This window comes from Nuphar pumila, chromosome 13 (assembly GCF_984573655.1).
Source record: "Nuphar pumila chromosome 13, dmNupPumi1.hap1.1, whole genome shotgun sequence".
NCBI classification, from domain to species: Eukaryota; Viridiplantae; Streptophyta; class Magnoliopsida; order Nymphaeales; family Nymphaeaceae; genus Nuphar; species Nuphar pumila.
The window spans coordinates 42,483,021-42,506,589 of NC_143261.1; positions in this window are offsets into that span (position 1 = coordinate 42,483,021).

Below are 23,569 nucleotides of genomic sequence, written 5' to 3' on the forward strand. Positions count from 1 at the left end.
AAAAGCCAAATTCGAATTTCAAACCCCCAGATGACACCCCCTGAGATGACGCCACATGGAGGGCTCAGATTGAGCCTGTTTGAATTTCAAATTTCTTCAGAAAATTTATAAAAACAAGGCTCCACGCCCAAGAGAGGGGCATCTTTGGAGACCATTTTTGTGAACTGGAGAATTCAACCTAGCCTTCCTAACATCTGATTTTGAACCTTGGAAATCGTGCCCCCTTTGGCTCATTAGAGAAGGTGGAGTAAAGCTCGTGCAGTGGCCAACTCGATTCAAGCGGAGGTCAATTTGGGTGAACCATCCGAAGCCCGGAGCGAAGGACGAAGGAAGCTCGTGATAGCCGCCCCTTTCAAGAGCTTCTACGCTGCATAACGAAGCAAGGTGCACTTCTTTTCCCCTTGATTTGATGCCATGATTCGATTCGGGAGTCGTTTGAAGAAAGAGCTCATCCGAGAGATGGATTGAGCTATTCTCATAAAATGACATATATAAAAACGTTTAATTATGCTTCCTTGATGATTTTTAACATTCATGTAGTTAGCTAGGTTTAATTTGCATTTTGTTTCATTCATTTAGCATATTTCATGAATTAATTAGAATTAATTTAGCATTTATTTCAATTCTGCTCATTTTCAGTAGGTCTCTGTTTTTGTCAGTCAGTCCACATGTCATTTCATGCATTTGTTTTTTATTAAAAATCCCAAAAAAATCACGGAATTTGCCCTTAGGTGTCCCTGAAATTTTGCCAAAAATTCAAAGACATTTGAATTTGTTTACTACGGTAAACATTCAAAATGGCAAGTTGGGTTTTGTTACCCGGGATGAGTTTTGAAAATCATTTGCCGACTTGTAAAATCTAGATATCCCTCATAGGAGATCCGATTTTTGATCCGAAAAATGTTCTGAACTCTCTAGAATGTCTAGTTTTTAATATGAGTTTTTCCAAGTTTTCGGATTTTTTTTAATGTCTGACAAAAATCCGAGATGTCGGTACACGTGTCAGAGCCTAATTTGGGCCTCTAAGATATTGGATCGACTTAGGGCAATGGTTTCTCTCTGTGTGTTGCTCCAAATCTAAAACCGTAAAAAGTGAAAGTTGTGTCCGAGATGTCCTCTGTTTGAATATGAAAGCCTGTGATTTTTAGAACAGTGTTGGTACCTTCTTCGGATTTTTTTTGTCAGTCTCCTGTTTTGCTGCATTTGTATATTCTGTTAGTTTATGCAGGAATAGTTATATTTTTATCTGTGTTTCTGTTGATCAAATTCCGATGTCATAAACATGAAAGTTGTTAATGTAGGTGTCGTTCATATCTCTGATTAATGTTATAAATTTCCATGGCCGTTTTGTATTTATTTAGCATTTTGCATCAGATTAGTGTGATTTTTACCTCTGTCAGAACTAAATCCCTGTTGCCGAACTCACCATGGCTCAAATCCCGAGGCTGTAAAAACCAAAAATGTTCCATTTAGGGTCTTTTATCAGTATGCAAAATATCAAAAGTTTCCATGGTGTAAATCTTGCGTTATCATATTAGACATTGCATTTGGTTCGGATCCATAGGCAAAATCCACCATTTTAGGACTTTCTTTAAATTTTAGCATTTAAATCATATCATTTCGAGATTTTTAGCATTCTAGGCTGTTTATCAAAGTAAGTAGATGCTTCATACCGAATTTGGTGAAATTTGGAATCCATTTGAGGTTCGGATCATCCATAATACCAAAACAGGGTCCCGCACGACCCAGATCCAAGCGAAAAACAAGCGAAATTCGTTATTTTGGATAAATTGCAAAATGCCAAATTCTGATTTTGCAGTCCTAATGTGTTTATCAGCATGTCATCATGTCCCTTACTGCATTTCATCATCATTTGATTCAATTTGAACTTCAAAATCTCAATTTTACCAAGTTTTCCTTCAAAAACCCCTGATTTTAAAGGTATAACTTTATAATTAGGGGTATTTTGGTCATTTTGACCACCATTCCGAATTTCAAACTATTTTCTACTGAGTTTCTTGCATTTTCATCATTTCAAATATCAAGGAAGCATGAGAATAGGGTTTATATCCAATTAAATCCAATAATTTCATAATATTATTGGAAAATCTTGGAAAAACCCACATAGTTGAGCTAACCCTATTTAAAATTGACAGGAACAATCAAAAGAAGGAGCTGAAGTCTGCAAATTTCTTTTATTTCCTTTATTTAGTGATGTAATAACGTAAATTTTGGAATAAGAGAGTTAATTTCCTGCTTAGACTAGGATGTATATCATATAGTTTAAATTTATGCAATATCCTGATTATATGATTCATGCATTTTATTTCAAAAACACTATGAATGTTCACGAATGGCACGTGCACCAACTCTTAGGGAGTTGATGGACTCGGTGGGATCCATATTTACGGCCCTAGTCGGAATATGGACGAGACCCAGATCCATCATCTTTCTATTAGTCACATAGAGCCTACACTCTTAGGCTATCTTAAAATGCACATCATATTTCCAAAGTTTTCAAAATCATGTGTATCAAATCAACTAAATTCTGAACATATTCATGGCCACAGTCAGAATATGTGAAGGATTTATCTTGACTTAATGCACACATCTTCCAACAAATCACTTAGAAAATCTTTTCAAAGTGCATTCATTCACTCTTGTCATTTGCATCATGAAATCATTGATTTTCTCAAGATTTTCTCAAGAAAACTTCATTCTCAAGAAATCGATTTCTCAAGAAACTCTAAGGATTTTTCAAAATCGGTTTTCCAAAGACAAGTTTTTCCACAGTTTTCCCCGGAAAATGATATTTTCTTAAGAGATTCAAAAGTGTTTTCCAATCTTTCCCCAAGATCAAAATCGATTTCCAAGTATTTCAAGGGTAAAAATTCCTAGGATTTCAATTTCCCAAGTTTTGAATTTCCTTCCCCAACGAGTTTTCCTATAAATTTTCCATTATTTTCTTAAGAAAACTCTCAAAGTCCAAGTTTTCCTAAGAAGAGTTTCCCTTTTCAAAAGGTTCATCTTTTCTCAAGAATCACTTCCATTTTCCCAGGATTTTCAACCATTCATAATTTTCCCAAGTCTTTATGAACTTTCCTGAGATTTCAAATCTTTTTCTTCTGAGTTTCCTGAGAAATTGACTTTCATCTTTTTCCTGAGAGATTCTTTTCAACTTCAAATATTTTCCAAGCATACATCATGTTTTCCCAAGTTGCATTTTCCAAAATCTCATAGCACATGCCTAAATTCTCTGTGCATTTAGGATAGAACATGATTTTAATGATTTAACTAAGTCAAGCATAGTTTTGGTCCTTGGTTCGATTACCCCTGTTAAAGGCGGCAGGAACGGTCAAACCTCGTACCGACAGGTCGAGCCCCATCCCATGGATTTTCCCGCAATTTTCAAAACGGAGGCGAGTATTTCAAAAGCAATTTCCAAAATCCGGTCAAGTTTGAAGCGCGAAAGCGTTTCCTCTTTCTCTCTTCCGCAAGGAATGGGAGACGGGGGAAAAATTTCGCGACGATAACAGGTTTGGCGACCGTGATGGGACCTGTCCTTGTCTGACCTAAATTATGCTTGACTTAGTTCAATTATGAAAATTATGTCCACAAAATGTCAGCTCTTTTACTTTCAATATCATGTGAGCCTAGGAGCCTAGATTTTGACCTAGCTCACATTGACTGCATATAGCTTAGGCATGGTTTGGTAGGACCAGATTGAGGAGAAATTTTTATGCTCACATAGACTTAGGTCTAAACACAACCCTCCTCAATTTAGGATCTGAATGCAAACAATGTATGCTTCTTCAAAGATTTTCAAAAGTCTATCTCTCTAGGATTTAGAGCCCTCTATTTCTTGCATGTGATCATTTTTTTAAAACCTCAATTACCTATCATTACCCGGTCTTCACGTTGCTGGGCTCTCTTCCAGAACCATAGTTCGGGACAGAGCCTCACAACTGGGCCAACTATTTGGGTTAACACCCCCCTACCACGTACCGCGGGCCACAGTCCAAAGTATATCGGTAGGCGCTCAAGGATGTTGAAAAACCTTACCTTAGAACCGGAGTTGAAATTCTATGCCACGTACCTCGGATTTCGATTTGAGTATATCGACATAACTAGATTGGACAAAGATGATCTGAACTTAGGGTTAGGATTAAGGTCCTACAGCTATTTTCAAATTGATGCATCTAGAGTCAGCCTTTTAGGGAGTGCTGAATGTGCATAAATGTTTGTGCAGGATGTGATTGTATGTGTATGATTTCCTTAATTTTCCAACTTATTAGGCTTTTTTCAAAACATCCTTATTTTCCACAAGATGTTTTCTCAAACCCTGGATAATTTTCTCAAATATCCCATTTCTTCCAAAACTCCAGGCGATTTTACATTCTCCCTTTCTACTGGATCTCGAATTTCTAGCTGCATTTTTATCCTGCCTGCAAAATTTTTCAAAATTTTCCCACCTTTTCCTAAGTCCCATTCTGAGTCTTTCTCTGTTTTCAGTTCGATGGCATCCAGTCAAGTCGATCCTATCTTTCCTGAAGGTCACATCTCCTTCGAGGTGCGACAAGGTCGTCCTGAACATCGAGCCCTTAACACCGGAACTTTCATTCCCCGGTGGTATTATTCCTGGCTAAAGAGCTTTTCCCGAATGTTCCCGGACCATTTGAGCGAGTGCGGATTAGAGCTGGCATCAGCAGTCGGAAAGCAGACCATCAATGGCAACCTGATCCATGCAATGGCGGAGCGATGGAATCCTCGGACGTGTACCTTCTGGTTCCCATGGGGAGAAATGACCGTCTTAATGGATGAATTTTCAGAAATCATGGGGTTACCAGAACCAGCCGGTCAACCAGGAGACCCATTAGAACATCAATTCCTTATCAATGTCAAGGGTTTGGACCCCCGAGACTCCCTAGCTCGTATGACATGCCGCCGATCTTGGCCCCTGATCCAGTTGGAAGGAAATGAGTATGTTGACCTACTTGAGTTGTACCGCCAGTACGGGACCTTCGTCGAAGTCAGCTCGCTATCAAGAACAGCCAAAGAAAAGATTCAGAATGCAATGGTTCTGTGCACTGTAGGATTATCCCTCTTCCCAGATGGACAGAACTACATGGACATCAGAATAATCCAACTTATGAGAAGATGGGGAAGTCGGCAAACCAATCGTCTCTCCATAGCCATGGCAGCGCTCGCCTTTTTATATCGTGGTTTGACCCGATTCTCACTTGGAGAGTCCATTTTAGTTGAAGGATGCATCTACGTACTTCAGTTCTGGTTTTTCCAGCACGTTCCAGCCCGAGCAAGCTCTTTCAGATACAATGGTCAAGAACTCCTTCCAGTGGCGCAGTACCGGTCTATGATCAACAACATTCAAGAAGATGACGTTGTTTGGGACTATTTTGATCGGCAAATATCTCCTCCCAGATATACCTACGCTTATGGCAAGCGGTTCAAGTTGCTAGGACCATTCTTCTGCACTTACTACCAACCAGAGAGATGTGTTCGGCAGTTCTCCCAGAGGCAGCAGTATGTCGAAGCCCGACTGTTATCAGGGGTTATGGCAGAGTTTGACCTCACTTCCGCACAATGGTCCGGGGCATATCACTCTGCCCGCTACGGCTGGGATTCCTTTGTCTCTCTTAAAATCTTTCCAGGTCCTAGAGTGTCTGCCGACTATCGTGAATGGTGGCAAATTGTTTGTTCCCCACCTCTTTGTCAAGATTAATAAAATCTTATTTTTCTCATTTTAATAAAATTCTCTTTCCTTCTATTGTGGTTTGACGACCTCGCCTAGGTAACAAGGCATATTTTCGTTGTTTATTTCTTTTGCAGAAGGAATGGCAACACAATTGTCGTGATTCCCACGACGACTCAGTCCCTAGTAATGGGACATCTTTTCCAAATTATCTACCATATTTTTAGCAAATATTTCTTCCAAAAAATCAATTCCTACAAAATCTAATCAAGTCTTTGCCCTGCAGAGAGCATCCATACCATTTGATGGTTGAGACAAGATCAGGCAAAAGAACCACGGCATCCCAGTACTCGTCAGCCTCGGAAGAAGAGATGGGTTCCCCTCGATCCGAGAAGAGTCAAGAGCAGCAGCAAGAAGATGACAGCATAGACCCTCAAATGTATGCCATGTTCAGAAAAATGATGAACAAAATGATGAATGAGCAGCCCGGGACCAGCTTAGAAAGGAATCCATTCAGAGAAAAGTTCCATGGTCGTAGGAGTAAGAAGGCTCCCAAGAAGCAGATCCAGCCAGAAGAGATTTCAGATGAATCAGACTCAACTGAAAACACAGATGAAGAATATGAGGTGCCTCTGGCATTTCAGAAGCGTGGCCAAAGTAAAAGCTGCAGATCAAAGAGCAGAGATAAAGAAGAGTCTTTGCAAGCGCAGTTTAAAGAAATGGCCCGAGTTGTCAAAGATCTGCAAGCCCGCGACAAGGGCAAGAAAGTCTTCACCAGTGAGGACTTCTATGACGGCTTAGAAGGGGATGATGATCTGGAGAATCTCCCTCGAAAATTCATCAAGTCCGATGGTTCTGGCGACCCAAAAGCACATCTCGCCACTTTCTTTGCTGAATGCTCGAGGTTCAGAAGGGATAACCGAGCATTGTTTCTATGCTTCCCCCGCAGCTTGGAAGGAGTTGCAGCTAAGTGGTATGCTGAGCATATCAACCCCATCGAGCTCAAGGAGTTCGACAAAGTTGTGAATCTCTTTATTGAACGCTTCTTGTTCAACACAGAAGCGCTGCCTACATTGAGTCATCTCTGCAACTTAAGGCAAAATGGGAATGAAAAAGCGCGGGACTTCATTCACAGATGGAGATCAGCCTGTAACAAGATGAGAGATCCTATCTCGGAAAGGCATGCATTGTCCTTAATCCTCAACAATTTTTCGCAGCCGTTAAGAGGATTGATCTCCACAGCGCCATCCAGGACCTTCATTGAGTTGACTGAACGAGCCGAATGGCTCGAGCTGAGTGTGGAAAATGGAGTCTATGAAGGCTTCACCTTTTCCAAGAACAACTCCCAAGGTGAGCAGAAGAAGAAAGCTCACTTCACTTATTCTGCCAGCAACAGCAAAAAAGGCCAAAATCGATACAAAGGGCAGAAGAAGGATTACTGCTATGGCTCAGGTAGTTCGAACAACAAGGATCAGAAAGCAAAGCCTGCTTCTCAGTACAGCAAGCCTCCTCAGCAGGATCAAGGGTCAAAACTGCGTGAGAAGACCAAACATGAAGGATGGAGTTACGATAGAAAATTCACTCCTCTTGACCAATCACTCGAGGACGTGCTCGAGTACATGCTATCAAAAGAGATGGTCAAATTGCCCAGATTGGCCGATCCCCCTGTGCCCATGGGGAAATGGAAAGATCAATTCTGCAAGTTCCACAGGACAGTGGGACACAACACTGAGAACTGCTTTGTTCTCAAAAACATCGTGCAAGATCTCATTGAAAAGAATCTATTGGTAGAAGGAGAAGAAGAAGAGAAAATGAACATTCTCAATCACCCCTTCCCTTCGCACACCACAGCTGTAGTATCGGCACAGCCCTTTCTACCGCATGAGCACATCAAGCCGTGTTCTGCGCAAGACCTACAAGTTCAGCACCAGGTATCGGTACTACGACAAGTAGCTCCAGATTCTAAGAAGATGGACTTAATTTCGGCATTCGATAAAATGAAAGTTTCAGAAGCACTTGTGAAGTCAGTTCCCAAATCAAAAGGAACTCCTGACTTCTTCAAGAAAATCGTTAGACCCAGGCTGGAGAATTCAAGTCAGAAGCCTCTGACCGCTTTATCCAATGTCTCCATCCTTGACTTGGCCAAGAATTCTAGCAAGCACCGACAAGTACTGGATGATTTACTCAGGAAAATCAAAGTTAAGCCCAGTACCACTCCAGAAGACATGGCACAGATTGTGAACTCTGCCATGACCAATGCACCAATCACTTTTTCGGATGAGGACCTTCCAAAGCCTCATTCCTTTCATAATAATGCTCTTTACATTGTCGTTCGGATCAGAGGAATGACAGTACCGCATGTGTTGGTCGATGGAGGCAGTAGCCTCAATATTTGCCCTGAAATGACCGCAAAGGCATTAGGGATCAAGGACGAGGAATACATTCCGGATCCCATCACTATCTATGGGTTTGACAATCATGGTCAAACAGCCAAGGGCAAGATATTCCTGGAGGTGTTCATCAACTATTCAGTGCATTCAGTGCTTTTTCACGTGGTTAATGTACCACCCACCTACAACTTGCTGCTCGGAAGGACATGGATTCACAATGCTAATGCAGTGCCTTCCACCCTACATCAATGTGTGAAGTGGTCAAAAGGTGGAATGATTACCACAATACTGGGAGAAGACCCCGAAGAAAGGCTCCCGCAGCCCATGATTCCCCGGCCATCATTCAATGCAGATATTCCCAGCATCAGGGAAAGCAAAGAGATCAATCTCGAAGAGAATCGAGAAATACTTCAGGCACCATCAGAGCCATCTCTGCACACAGTAGCCACGACACGATGGAAAGGTCCTCAATTCTTCAAGGTTGGAGGCCGAATCGACTACAGCACCATTAAGGATCATCCCTTGTTTCCTCAATTCATGAAGTCAAGAAAGGGATTCGATTTGCTCCTAAAACATGGTTATCAACCCTTCAAGGGACTCGACAAGAATGAAGATGGCTGCATCGAGCCAATGATCCAGAAACATCGTCCCCACAGAGCAGGACTAGGGTTTGCCGGTGGAAGCTCATCAAAGAAGACTGTTTTTGTCAAAGGAGCACAATGAAGACCATTTGTTATTTTCTTTCTATTCTTTTCCAAATAAATGTCTCATTTTACCAATGTCATTGATCAATTCAATCAATAAAATTCCAAGTTTCTTTGTCTATCCGGATGCCATCTACTCCCTTTCTGTCTATCTCATCATTTTATAATTCAAGGCCATTTTATGCATGGTTCTCTTCAAATGATTGCTTGTCTTACTATAGGCCGATTTGTCTGAACCAGATTTCTTCCCCAAAATTTCAGAATGACTTCTCGGACAATCAAGAAGCTCATTCTCAATCCCAAGGCCTTTCAGAAGTCGACAGCAATTCACAGAATCAAAGCAAGCATCGGAAATGATAAGATTGCAAAGCAGTCAGATGATTGTGCTGAATACGATCAGCCCCTTCAGGAATTACCGGAGTTCGCCGCAGTTCAGAAGCAGGACGAACCATCTCCTCTAGTACAAGATCCAACTGAAGGTGTCAATATCGGCTCAGAGGAAGATCCAAAAATTCTCCAGATCGGAACCAGTCTGAGTCCGGAAGAAAAGAAAAGGCTTACAGATTTTCTCAAGCGACATGAAGAAGTGTTCGCATGGACATATGAAGACATGCCAGGCTTAGACCCCAAATTGGTCGAGCACCGTCTTGTCTTAAAGCCGGATGCTAAACCAGTCAAGCAGAAGCTGAGAAAAATGGATCCCAGAATAAAACAGCAAGTCAAGGAAGGACTTGAAGATCTACTCAAAGTAGGATTTATCCGACCTATTGACTATCCAGATTGGCTAGCCAATATCGTCGTTGTCCCAAAGAAAAGTGGCAAAGTAAGGATCTGCATAGACTTCAGAGACCTCAACAAGGCAACTCTGAAGGATGACTATCCACTTCCTAGCATCGATCTTCTAGTCGATAGCACGACAGGACATGCTATGTTCTCTTTCATGGACGGATATTACGGCTACAATCAGATTAAGTTGGCCGCCCGCGACCAATCCAAAACTTCTTTCACTACGCCTTGGGGCACTTTTTGCTATACAGTTATGCCTTTTGGGCTCAAGAATGTTGGAGCAACGTATCAACGGGCAATGGCTGTCATCTTCCACGATCAGATGCGCAAAATCATGGATGCGTATGTTGATGATATCCTCGTGAAATCTAAAGAGGAAGAAGATCACCTCGAAGTGCTTGATCAAGTCTTTAAGCGACTCATCCTTTATAAGTTACGGCTTAACCCGCAAAAATGTGTCTTTGGAGTCGAATCAGGCAAATTGTTGGGTTTTCTGGTCAGCAAAAAGGGAATTGAAGTTGACCCGGCCAAAGCAAAGGCTATCATTGATATGCCACCCCCGAAGAATCTCAAAGAACTACGTAGCCTTCAAGGACGTATGCAGTCAATCCGGCGATTCATTTCCAATTTGGCGATGAGATGTGAGCCCTTGAACCACTTACTCAGAAAAGGAGTTAAGTTCGAATGGGGACCAGAGTGCCAGCAATCGTTCGATCGAATCAAGAAGTATCTTCTTAATCCTCCCATCCTGAAGCCGCCAGAATTGGGAAAACCTCTTTTATTATACATCTCAGTTAATCAAGTCGCATGCGGTGGATTCTTGGCACAATACAAAGAAGGCAGCCTGATAGAGCACGCCATTTATTACGTGAGTAAGACTTTCATAGATTATGAAAAGAGATACTCTCAAATAGAGAAGACCTGCCTAGCTCTGGTATGGATGTGTCAGAAGCTAAGACACTACCTGCTAGCATCAGAAGTCAAAATCTTGTCTAAACTCAATCCTCTCAAGTATATCTTAGAGCAACCTTTCCTCAGCGGACGAGTCGCAAAATGGCAAGTCTTACTGATGCAGTATGACTTAGAATATGTCTCGCAGCAATCAATCAAAGGCCAAGCAATCGCAGATCAATTGGCGGATTTTTCTCTGGCCGAAGAAGTGAAAGCCGAAGATGACTTCCCTGATGAGCAAATTTGCAATATCCAGCAATTTCCAGTCTGGAATTTGTTTTTCGATGGTTCTAAGAATATGGCGGGAATAGGCATCGGAATTTTATTAATCACTCCAGAAAAGGAGATGATTCCATTTTCTCTCAAGCTAGACTTTCAATGCACTCACAATATGGCTGAATACGAAGCCCTGATTCAAGGTCTAAAAATTCTACTAGACTTCAATGTTAAGAGAGTGCATGCCTACGGTGACTCATTACTTGTTGTCAATCAAGTTCGAGCCGAATGGCAGGTCAAAGATCAGAAGTTATTCCCCTATCAGAAAATTGTTTCAGCTCTTGTCAGCAAGTTTGAAGAATTTCAGTTATTCCACATCAAGAGAGATTTCAATCAAGTGGCCGATAGTCTAGCCAGTTTAGGCTCCATTATGGCATTCAAAAATGGAGAATCTTGTCGCTCTTTTGAAATTGGCAGACTTGACCAACCTGCTTTCATTCCAGCGGAACAGGTAAACCAGGCTGAGCAAAAGAAGAAGCCTTGGTATTACAATATCAAAACTTTAATAGAAACTGGTGAATTTCCTCCAGAACTCTCAAAGAAAGAGCAACGAGCAATCCAGCGTATGTCTACTCGATACTTCATTTTGGCCAATGTCCTCTATCGTCGTGGATTCAGTTCAGAGTATTCCAGATGTTTAGATGAAGACGAAGCCAAGGAAGTCGTGCGAGAAGCACATGAAGGCATTTATGGCGGCCACGTCGGCTACCAAACCCTTGTCAAGCAAATCATAAGAGCAGGGTACTATTGGAAGACTATGCAACAAGACTGTTATCATTATGTGAAAAAGTGTGTACAATGTCAAATACACGCACCTTCCATCCATGCTCCAGCAACTTATTTACAGTCTGTTGTTTCTCCATGGCCGTTCTCCATGTGGGCCTTCGATGTCGTAGGTCCCATCACTCCTTCAGCTTCAAATGGCCACAAATACTTCCTTGCCGCAACAGAATATTTCACCAAGTGGGTAGAAGCCATCAGTCTCCGCATAGTAGAAGGCCGACACGTGGTCTCTTTTATTCACAAGAACATCCTTTGCCGTTTCGGCATCCCACATGACATTGTGTCAGACAACGGCAGTCATTTCAAGAATGAAAAGATGAAGACATTCTACTCAAAATTCAAGATCTATCACCATTTTTCTGCTCCATATTATCCTCAAGGGAATGGTCAGGCAGAGGCCACCAACAAGATTTTAATTCGTATCCTGGAGCGAACTGTGGAAACAGGCCGTGACTGGCATGAGAAGATCCACGATGCACTATGGGCCTATCGGACCACCATCCGTACACCAACGAATGCTACCCCATCAGAACTGGTCTATGGAACAGAAGTAGTATTACCGCTACATGTTCAGAAGCCCGCTTTGAAATTTGCTTCACTTCTGCAATTACCTCTTGATCAATACCAGCAGCAGCGACTAGTGCAGCTAGACTTACTCGACGAGAGAAGGCTAAAAGCAGCAGAGCATGCTCAATCCTATTGCCAGAGAGTAGCCAGGCAATATGCGAAGTCTATCATCGAAAGAAGATTCAAAGTCAATGATTTAGTACTTCGATCCACAGCTTATCTCAAACATCGTCCCGGCGGCAAATGGTCGCCAAACTGGGAAGGTCCCTATGTCGTCAAAGAAGCATTACCCCGCAACTCATATCGGTTCATCAATGCCGACGGGGTAGAATTGCCAGATCCTATTAATGCTCGACACTTAAAAAAGTTTTATACTTGAAACATTTATTCTTCTCTTGTAATCCTTCCTGTTTCCTTCAAATAATGATCCAACTTTCTTTCCCAGTTACACTGGGGCATTTTAAAATTTTGTTCTATATGCAGGCAGAATAAACAAATTCCTCATTTCACGCACTTGTGCATTCATATGCATCAATTCATATTCATTTGCATTCAACTGCATTAACAACAGTCTGGTCAGTATTGGGATTTCAACAAATAGTCCCATCATAATTCCTAAAGATTTAAAATTGAAAGGTCATCACCAATACTGAACCAAAACCCAGCGCTCAGACTGGTATTATTTCAAAATCCAGTACTCAAACTGGCATATTTTCAAAATCCCAATTTTTCAGAAAACCGAGTTCCGACTCGGGTTTTTATTCAAATCATGTTCTTTTGTTGATCCGGGTTCCGACTCGTGATCTCATTACCTTACTCGAGCCCTGACTCGAGCTCTTCATTTTCCTTTTGTTGACCCGGGTTCTGACTCGAGATCTCTTTACTTTGAGCTCAGATGCGATCTCTCCATTGTCTTTTGTTGATCCGGGTTCCGACTCGAGATCTCTTTAGTTACTCAAACCTTGACTCGAGCGCTTAATTTTCTTCTGTTGATCCGGGTTCCGACTCGTGATCTCTATATTTTATTCAAGCTCTGACTCGAACTCATCATTCTCCCTTATTGATACAAGTCATTTTGATCCTCAGGGTCTGTCGATTGCTCAAATTTGACATTTTGACCTCCAAATTCCAATTTAAATCTTCAAATCAGGCAATTCTCCAATTTCGACCTCTGGGTCACCCAATTTCCAATTCTCAACCTCAATTTCCAATTTCCAATTTTCGACCTTCGGGTCAATCAATTTCCAATCTTTGACCTTCATTTCTCAATTTCGACCTTTAGGTCACTCAATTCTCAATTTCGACCTTCGGGTCACACAATTTCGACCTTTCGGTCAACCAATTCTCAATTTCGACCTTTTTGGTCAAATCAATTCTCAATTTCGACCGTCAGGTCATCCAAATTTGTGACCTTCGGGTCATTCAATTTCCAGCAACCAATTTTCCAATTTCCCATTTCGACCTTTGGGTCAATCAATCTCAATATCCAATTTCAATCATTTTCTCTTGCGAGAGACCCTTTTAGGGAGAGTTCGAGGGAGCTCGTTCTTTTCGCATGCTATCCAATTCGTTCACTTAGCCCCTTTTCAGGGAGAGTTTGAAGGGACTCGCGTCTTTGTGAACCGTTTGCAAAACAATTTCCAATTTCACACGAGGAACCCTTTTTAAGGGAGAGGCTCGACGGAGACTCGTTTTCTTGTGACCCCCCGATTTCATACTAAGCCATCTTCGTCATGAAGGACCCCCCCTTGCAGGGAGAGTGTGATGGACTTGTTCCTTTCATGACCCAATTTTCTGACCTCATTATTATCGGCCGCCTTTTCATAAGAGAAGCCTAATATTAGGGAGCTTTGACGAAAGCTCAATTTCTCTTCGAAAGTTCGTTTTGCAAACACCTCCTCTTTAGGGAAGAGAGGAGTATTTCCCATTTCCCATTCAGGTAAGGGCTAAGCCTGAGTCTCTCTTTTTGGGGAAAAAGAGAGGAGAATTTTCGTCACGGATGTGTTGAGCCGGATTTCAAATACTCATTTTCATCAAAGATTTCAAGAAAATTTTGTCAATTTGTCAATCAATTGTTGATTTCAGAATCATTATTGTACAAATCTTTATTTCAGTTTACCTTCAGCATTACTTCCAAAAGAGTAAAGCTTCTGCGAAAAGAGATTCAAAATTCAAATTCTTTTTATTGGCCAACCAAAAGGATGAAGGATAAGTCCTCGATATGGCCAGAAAAGAAGATTCAATGTTATCGAAAAGCCGTAGATGATCGATATTGATCGCAGCCAATGGCGCATCTTTAAAGGCTATTCTTGTAAGGACGAGGTAGTGGAAATATCCTGAGTGCTAGAAAAGAGAGAATTCACCCAAACCCTGTCTCCTCAGAATCACCTAAGCTGCAATTAAATATCCGCAAAAGGGATCTCTCACCTGTCGTCAAGATGAAGGCGAATTAGGCGAATAGACCCCCGGGGCCAAAGAAGATTCGAAACATCTCCAAGATGACGGAGTTTGTGACGGATCCTTCCAGGGAAGGTCCAAAGCACTGTCAAGATGAAGGCAGATGCGATGAACCTCTCGACAATCCCTAAAAGATATTTAATTTCAGCTATCGCCCAAAGATCTCCAAACCCATCATCCAAGAAGGATCGAAACATCTCCAAGTTGAAGGAGTTTGTGACGTACCCTTCCCAAAAGAGAGAAAGAGAGAAAAAAAGAAAGAGAGAAAAGTCAGAACATCTCCAAAATGAAGGAGAATGCAGCCAAAACACAAAAGAGCCAAAAGAGTGCAGAAAGATTATCATGAGAGAAGCCCTCAGGATATCAAACTGTCAGATTTATCAAGAATCCTCTTTAAATTTGTGAAATTCTATTATCAATACTCTTTCATCAACTGCTTTCACAATATCAAATTCTCTTTCCTGCTCATATCAAGGAAATTGATAACTTCCTTGAAGAAGGTCAATCGCAAGCAATTTGGGTTTCCAATTTCGATTCTACAAAGTGAACCTTGTTTGGAGGTAATGCTTCAGGTAGAAAAGAAAGAACATCTTTGCAACAATATGCGACATTTTCAAAAAATTTGAATCAACAGCAGAATTCTCAATATTTTGACAATATTTTCTAGTCATCTTGACGTGAAGTGAGAGCTTGATGTCCGTTTTTGATACATCCTGACACCAATTTTAAATCCCTCTTAAGGACTTGATTCCTTCCCTTCTTTGAGAGCATGAACTCTCAGATTGCACACTTCCCTGTGTCCCCACTGTCCCACCATAGACAGTCCCATTTCGGTTCGAGGTCGAACCACCAATCATTTTCTCGCAAAAGGCAATTTCAAAAGCTGATTTTAGTCTCACTAATGAGACGCCCAAAACCAATCCCTTTTCAAGCTTTAGGGACCCCATTTTCCTTCCTTTTGCAAAACCCCTGTCGGATTTACTGTGCAAAATCCGAAGGTTCCATCAAGGTCCCTTCCTTCGAGGATTCCATTTCATTTTCCGCCCGATCAGGATAAGGGTACAAACCTGAGCCTCATCCAAAGAGGTATTTCATTTTCTGCCCGATCAGGATAAGGGTACAAACCTGAGCCTCATCCAAAGAGGTATTTCATTTTCCGCCCGATCAGAATAAGGGTACAAACCTGAGCCTCATCCAAAGAGGTATTGCATTTTCCGCCCGATCAGGATAAGGGTACAAACCTGAGCCTCCTTCCAAAGAGGTATTTCATTTTCCACACGATCAGGATAAGGGTATGAACCTGAATCTCATTTCAATGAGATATTTCATTCCCCAATCAGGTCAAGGGTTCAAACCTGAGCTTCATTCCCTACGAGGTATTTTATCCCATCCAGGTTAAGGGCATAAACCTGAACTTTGCTCTCATAGAGCAAATCTTTCCTCTTCAGTCTCCCTTTCACATCTACCATCTTCCTCGGGCTAATTTCTTCACACCCAGTCAGATCCTTCTAACTGGGGCATTTTTTTATGTATAGCCCAAATTTGGTGTGTTTTTCTTTGCCACTAAGCTCGGCCATGAGCCGGCTTAGTAGCAAAGAGGGGCATCTGTAAACACCCCAAATTTTCACTCACCTCCCCTACATCTTCACCAAACATCATCATTCAACATCTGAAATCGTCGAAGGGCAAAATGGTCATTTTCTGAAGCCCGGACCTTGCAAAAGTCTAAATTTTATCTGAAACTCTCAAAATCTCTCTATTTTGTCTCAGATGTTCAAAATTTTACTCCTGATAGAAGACAGGCATCTCCAAGTCTTGGCTCAAGATTATATTGCATAAGACATGACATTGCATATCATTGCATGAGCATTTCAAATCATTGCACTGCACAGCATGTCATTTCGAGGTCTAGAACTTCTGATTTCAAAACTTTCAATCCAGATTAGAATTTCAACTCTTTTCAAAATTGATTTCAAAACCCTGGGTCTCCAAAATTATCAATTCTTCCCATTTTACCCCCAGGACTCTGAATTTCAAAATATTTTCTTAGGAAAACGATCTGGATAGTTTTCAATATGGATTTCAGCCACTTCACCTCAGATTTTGCCCCTTTTGACAATTTCAAATATCTTTCTTTTACAAAATCGCCCTACAGGAGCCAACTCTTTCCAAAAATTCCTGTTTTACCAATCAGTCCAGATTTTATGAAAATTCCAAAAAGAAGTTGTTGTTATCCTTATTTCAGTAAAGAAGCAATGTGGGACCCACACTGAGGTGGTGTCACACAAGTTTTTCTTTTAAAAATTTGAATTTTGAAAAACCCAAAAATATAGGAGCCTTGTCCCCTGGATTGGTGCCACTTGTCTTTTCTCTCTCCTCCCATTTCCATGCCAAGTGTCAGTGTGGGGCTACCCTAAGAAGCCGCCACATGTCATCCCATTTATCTGCCATATGTCACCCTATCCATCATGCGCCATGTGTCATTCCAAGATTACCAGGAGATGCCAAGTGTCATAGGTTGTCCTGTCTAGAAAAAGTGAAGCTTGTCTCCTCTGAGGTGGCGCCACTTGAAGTGTGTCTCCTGCAGAGGACACATGTCAACCTCTCCCTCCTTCTAGAAAAGTAGCTTGACACATGTCTCTCCCTATTTTTCTCAGAAAAGTAGGAGACATGTGTCACTCCTAAATTCCTACAGAAAAGGTAGGCTTGTCTCCTCTGAGGTGGCGCCATCTGGAGTGTGTCTCCAGCAGAGGACACGTGTCAAGCTCTCATTTCCTCAGAAAAAGCAAGTGCCATGTGTCATTTCCTGCTCTCTTCAGAAAAACTAGAATTCAAAGTTTCAAATCTCCTCATAGGTGGCGCAGATCCTGAACTTCAACTTTTCCATGTTGTCTGAGATGGCGCCACATGGCTTGGCCCTCCTTCTCTCCCCTCTGCCACGTGTCATCTTCTGCTTCTTTCAGAAAAAGCAGGTGACACATGTCTCCTTCTCACTCCTTCAGAAAAAGTAGAGGACACATGTCTTCTCCCTACTCTCTTCAGAAAAGCAAGTGCCACATGTCACTCCTGGCTTTCTTCAGAAAAAACAAACCATTCAAAATTCAAACAAAGCCTAGGTGGCGCAAATCCTGAGCTCTGATTTTTTTTAGATGGCCTATGAGGGCGCCACATGTCCCTTCCCTTCTTTTCCTCCCTCTTGCCACATGGCATTGTAGGAGCCACCCTGAGGTGGCGCCACATGTCCATCCTCCATTCCTCCAGGGCCAACCTCCATTTGAAATTCGAATTCTCCTCTGAGGTGGCGCCATCTGAAGAACCTCTCCAGCAGGCTGACACTTGGAACCGTCCTGGACTGCCACATGTCCAGATCTCCTTTCACCAGAAAAAGCAAAATTCAAATTCCTCTGAGGTGGCGCCTTTTGAGCCCACTGCTCTGACCTTCTGACATGTGTCAAACACCTTTTGAGGTGGCACCATCCCAGGACTCCACTTGGCTCCATTTTTTTATTTTTCATAAAGGTAGTCCACCATGAGGTGGCGCCACCTGAGGACTCCCTACAAAAGGTGAGTTTGAATTTCAAATTCCAAGAGAACACCCTCTCAGGTGGCGCCTTCTGGGAGTTCCCTGCAGAGAGAATCAAGCAAACTTTTGAAAAAATCCAAATTCCCCCTGCTGAGGTGTCTCACCCACAAAATTTCCATTTTTTTTATTTTTCTCAAAAATCAAAATAGCACCATGAGGTGGCGCCACCTGAGGGCTCTCTGCAAAAGCCAAATTCGAATTTCAAACCCCCAGATGACACCCCCTGAGATGGCGCCACATGGAGGGCTCAGATTGAGCCTGTTTGAATTTCAAATTTCTTCAGAAAATTTATAAAAACAAGGCTCCACGCCCAAGAGAGGGGCATCTTTGGAGACCATTTTTGTGAACTGGAGAATTCGACCTAGCCTTCCTAACATCTGATTTTGAACCTTGGAAATCGTGCCCCCTTTGGCTCATTGGAGAAGGTGGAGTAAAGCTCGTGCAGTGGCCAACTCGATTCAAGCGGAGGTCAATTTGGGTGAACCATCCGAAGCCCGGAGCGAAGGACGAAGGAAGCTCGTGATAGCCGCCCCTTTTAAGAGCTTCTACGCTGCATAACGAAGCAAGGTGCACTTCTTTTCCCCTTGATTTGATGCCATGATTCGATTCGGGAGTCGTTTGAAGAAAGAGCTCATCCGAGAGATGGATTGAGCTATTCTCATAAAATGACATATATAAAAACGTTTAATTATGTTTCCTTGATGATTTTTAACATTCATGTAGTTAGATAGGTTTAATTTGCATTTTGTTTCATTCATTTAACATATTTCATGAATTAATTAGAATTAATTTAGCATTTATTTCAATTCTGCTCATTTTCAGTAGGTCTCTATTTTTGTCAGTCAGTCCACACGTCATTTCATGCATTTGTTTTTTTATTAAAAATCTCCAAAAAATCACGGAATTCGCCCTTAGGTGTCCCTGAAATTTTACCAAAAATTCGGAGGCATTTGAATTTGTTTACTGTGGTAAACATTTAAAATGGCAAGTCGTGTTTTGTTACCCGGGATGAGTTTTGAAAATCATTTGCCGACCTGTAAAATCTAGATATCCCTCATAAGGGATTTGATTTTCGATCCGAAAAATGTTCTGAACTCGCGAGAATGTCTAGTTTTTAATATGATTTTTTCCAATTTTTCTGATTTTTTTTAATGTCTTACAAAAATCCGAGATGTTGGTACACGTGTCAGAGCCTAATTTGGGCCTTTGAGATCTTGGATCGACTTAAGGCTATGGTTTCTCTTTGTGTGTTGCTCCAAATCTAAAACCGTAAAAAGTGAAAGTTGTGTCAGAGATGTCCTCTGTTTGCATTTGAAATCCTGTGATTTTTAGAACAGTGTTGGTACCTGCTTCGGATTTTTTGTGTCAGTCTCCTGTTTTGCTACATTTGTATATTCTGTTAGTTTAGGCAGGAATAGTTATATTTTTATCTGTGTTTCTGTTGATCAAATGCCGACGTCATAAACATGAAAGTTGTTCATGTAGGTGTCGTGCATAGCTCTGATTAATTTCATAAATTTCCATGGCCGTTTTGTATGTAGTTAGCATTTTGCATCAGATTAGTGTGATTTTTACCTCTGTCAGAACTAAATCCCTGTTGCCGAACTCACCATGGCTCAAATCCCAAGGCTGTAAAAACCAAAAATGTTCCATTTAGGGTATTTTAGCAGTCTGAAAAATATCAGAAGTTTCCATGGTGTAAATCTTGCGTTATCATATTAGACATTGCATTTGGTTTGGATCCATAGGCAAAATCCACCATTTTAGGACTTTCTTTAAATTTTAGCATTTAAATCATATCATTTCGGGATTTTTAGCATTCTAGGCTGTTTATAAGAGTAAGTATATGCTTCATACCGAATTTGGTGCAATTTGGAATCCATTTGAGGTTCGGATCATCCATAATACCAAAACAGGGTCCCCCAGGACCCAGATCCAAGCGAAAAACAAGCGAAATTCGTTATTTTGGATAAATTGCAAAATGCCAAATTCTGATTTTACAGTCCTAATGTATTTAGCAGCATGTCATCATGTCCCTTACTGCATTTCATCATCATTTGATTCAATTTGAACTTCAAAATCTCAATTTTACCAAGTTTTCCTTCAAAAAACCCTGATTTTAAAGGTATAACTTTATAATTAGGGGTATTTTGGTCATTTTGACCACCATTCCGAATTTCAAACTATTTTCTACTGAGTTTCTTGCATTTTCGTCATTTCAAATATCAAGGAAGCATGAGAATAGGGTTTATATCCAATTAAATCCAATAATTTCATAATATTATTGGAAAATCTTGGAAAAACCCACATAGTTGAGCTAACCCTATTTCAAGTTTGGCAGGAACAATCAAAAGAAGGAGCTGAAGTCTGCAAATTTCTTTTATTTCCTTTATTTAGTGATGTAATAACGTAAATTTTGGAATAAGAGAGTTAATTTCCTGCTTAGACTAGGATGTATATCATATAGTTTAAATTTATGCAATATCCTGATTATATGATTCATGCATTTTATTTCAAAAGCACTATGGATGTTCACGAATGGCACGTGCACCAACTCTTAGGGAGTTGATGGACTCGGTGGGATCCATATTTACGGCCCTAGTCGGAATATGGACGTGACCCAGATCCATCATCTTTCTATTAGTCACATAGAGCCTACACTCTTAGGCTATCTTAAAATGCACATCATATTTCCAAAGTTTTCAAAATCATGTGTATCAAATCAACTAAATTCTGAACATATTCATGGCCACAGTCAGAATATGTGAAGGATTTATCTTGACTTAATGCACACATCTTCCAACAAATCTCTTAGAAAATCTTTTCAAAGTGCATTCATTCACTCTTGTCATTTGCATCATGAAATCATTGATTTTCTCAAGATTTTCTCAAGAAAACTTCATTCTCAAGAAATCGATTTCTCAAGAAACTCTAAGGATTTTTCAAAATCGGTTTTCCAAAGACAAGTTTTTCCACAGTTTTCCCTGGAAAATGATATTTTCTTAAGAGATTCAAAAGAGTTTTCCAATCTTTCCCCAAGATCAAAATCGATTTCCAAGTATTTCAAGGGTAAAAATTCCTAGGATTTCAATTTCCCAAGTTTTGAATTTCCTTCCCCAACGAGTTTTCCTATAAATTTTCCATTATTTTCCTAAGAAAACTCTCAAAGTCCAAGTTTTCCTAAGAAGAGTTTCCCTTTTCAAAAGGTTCATCTTTTCTCAAGAATCACTTCCATTTTCCCAGGATTTTCAACCATTCATAATTTTCCCAAGTCTTTATGAACTTTCCTGAGATTTCAAATCTTTTTCTTCTGAGTTTTCTGAGAAATTGACTTTCATCTTTTTCCTGAAAGATTCTTTTCAACTTCAAATATTTTCCAAGCATACATCATGTTTTCCCAAGTTGCATTTTCCAAAATCTCATAGCATATGCCTGAATTCTCTGTGTATTTAGGATAGAACATGATTTTAATGATTTAACTAAGTCAAGCATAGTTTTGGTCCTTGGTTCGATTACCCCTGTTAAAGGCAGCAGGAACGGTCAAACCTCGTACCGACAGGTCGAGCCCCATCCCATGGATTTTCTCGCAATTTTCAAAACGGAGGCGAGTATTTCAAAAGCAATTTCCAAAATCCGGTCAAGTTTGAAGCGCGAAAGCGTTTCCTCTTTCTCTCTTCCGCAAGGAAGGGAAGACGGGGGAAAAATTTCGCGACGATAACACCGTGTTGTATCCGCACGACTAAGCGAAGCTCGAGGAGTTGTCCTTAGATGCATGGGATACGGATGTGCCAAGTATGAAGACTTGAGCTAAACATCACTTTGAGACCCGGAAGAGGTCATGGCTAAGTCATGGAGACTTAAGCGGCTATTCAAATCACAGCCTTGAAAAGGCTTGCTCTAAGTCATGAGGACTCGAGCGGATTTTCAACTCATAGCCCTGAGGAGGCTCTTGCAATATACGCTAAGTCTTGGAGGCTTGAGCGTCGTTATTGCGCATTGCGACCCTGAGTGGTCATTATTGTACTTGAGTTGAATGGATGAATGACTGCATGCTTACCAGACCATCAGTGGTTCTGACCCTGTTTAATGGGGATTTCAGGTGTTGGACCTGCGTGGCGATATGTGGAGCAAGGCGGCATCGAGTTCCAGGGTTTCTCTAGACAGATTTTGTACTGCTTCCTTTTATTGAACCTATACTGCTTTTCTAAGCAGTAGTGTTGTAATAAACATGTGGTTTTCGATAAAATGGAACACTTTGGTGGTCAATGAGTTGCTTGGCCACATACCTGCAACATGCTCAGAGCTTTCTAAAACCGACGACTCATTATCGTCTTATTCCGTTGCTAAAAGCTTTTCTAAGTTCCGCTGCAAAGAAAAAAAAAGAAAAGAAAATCATGAAAATTTTAACTTAGCTTTGTTTTGGAAATCCGGGGCGTTACAGAATTGGTATCAGAGCATGAGTCTGAGAAACCTGGTTCAAGATCCGTCATGGTCCCGGTATCGCACTGTAAGTATATGTTTTTATACTTTTGTTCTGATCTGGGTGCATCTTTGTATAGATGGCAACTCATGACTCCCGAGGATATTGCTATCATTGCAAGGTCATGCACGATGAGTGGATATGCCCGTATGAAGTCCAAGACTGCCAATACTGTGGCGAAGATGAGAATTCCACCAACGAGTGCCAAAGGAAATATACCGCCGATGTGGGTCGGCGGGCTTCAAAGGGTCTCAGGGATGAGACTTCGCGTGTCAGTTGACCGCATCACTCTAGTGTTGGGAGCAACCATACCCCAACATCTCTTGATGAATTACCAAGGCTGAGGGATTTTGACTTGAACTTCCCTGCGGAGGTCTATCACTCGCCAAGCTACCATCCGGCATCACATACGCCGAGCTTAAATGGCAGGAACGGAAGAGGGGATTCCTTCTGTTCGCCGATCGTTATTTCAGACTCCTAGAGTCTTAATCTTGCCGACTGGGAGAGTGGACTGGATTCCCTCATGTATCCCCAATATTCGCTTGAGAGTGCAGAAGTGCCGCCCAAGCCAAAGCTAGTAGTGCCTGTACCAAGGCCATGTGGCAATAGATGGACCTTTTGGAGTTCGTCTTCATCAAAGAAATCCAAGTCTTAAAGAGACTGGTGATGTTTTGGAGTCAGTAGACTCATGTATATAGTTTCTCAACGCCTAAAGTCTGCCTGTGCGGCATGACGTTTTGTTTAAGGCGATGCTTGTGTAAATGTGATGTATATTAAGTAAATAAAGCTTTTACTTCCTCATATACATCGAGAAACTAAAAACAAGTGCTTGTGTGTGCATAGATAAATGGCTCCTACGACGAGGAGAACCATGCCGAGTGA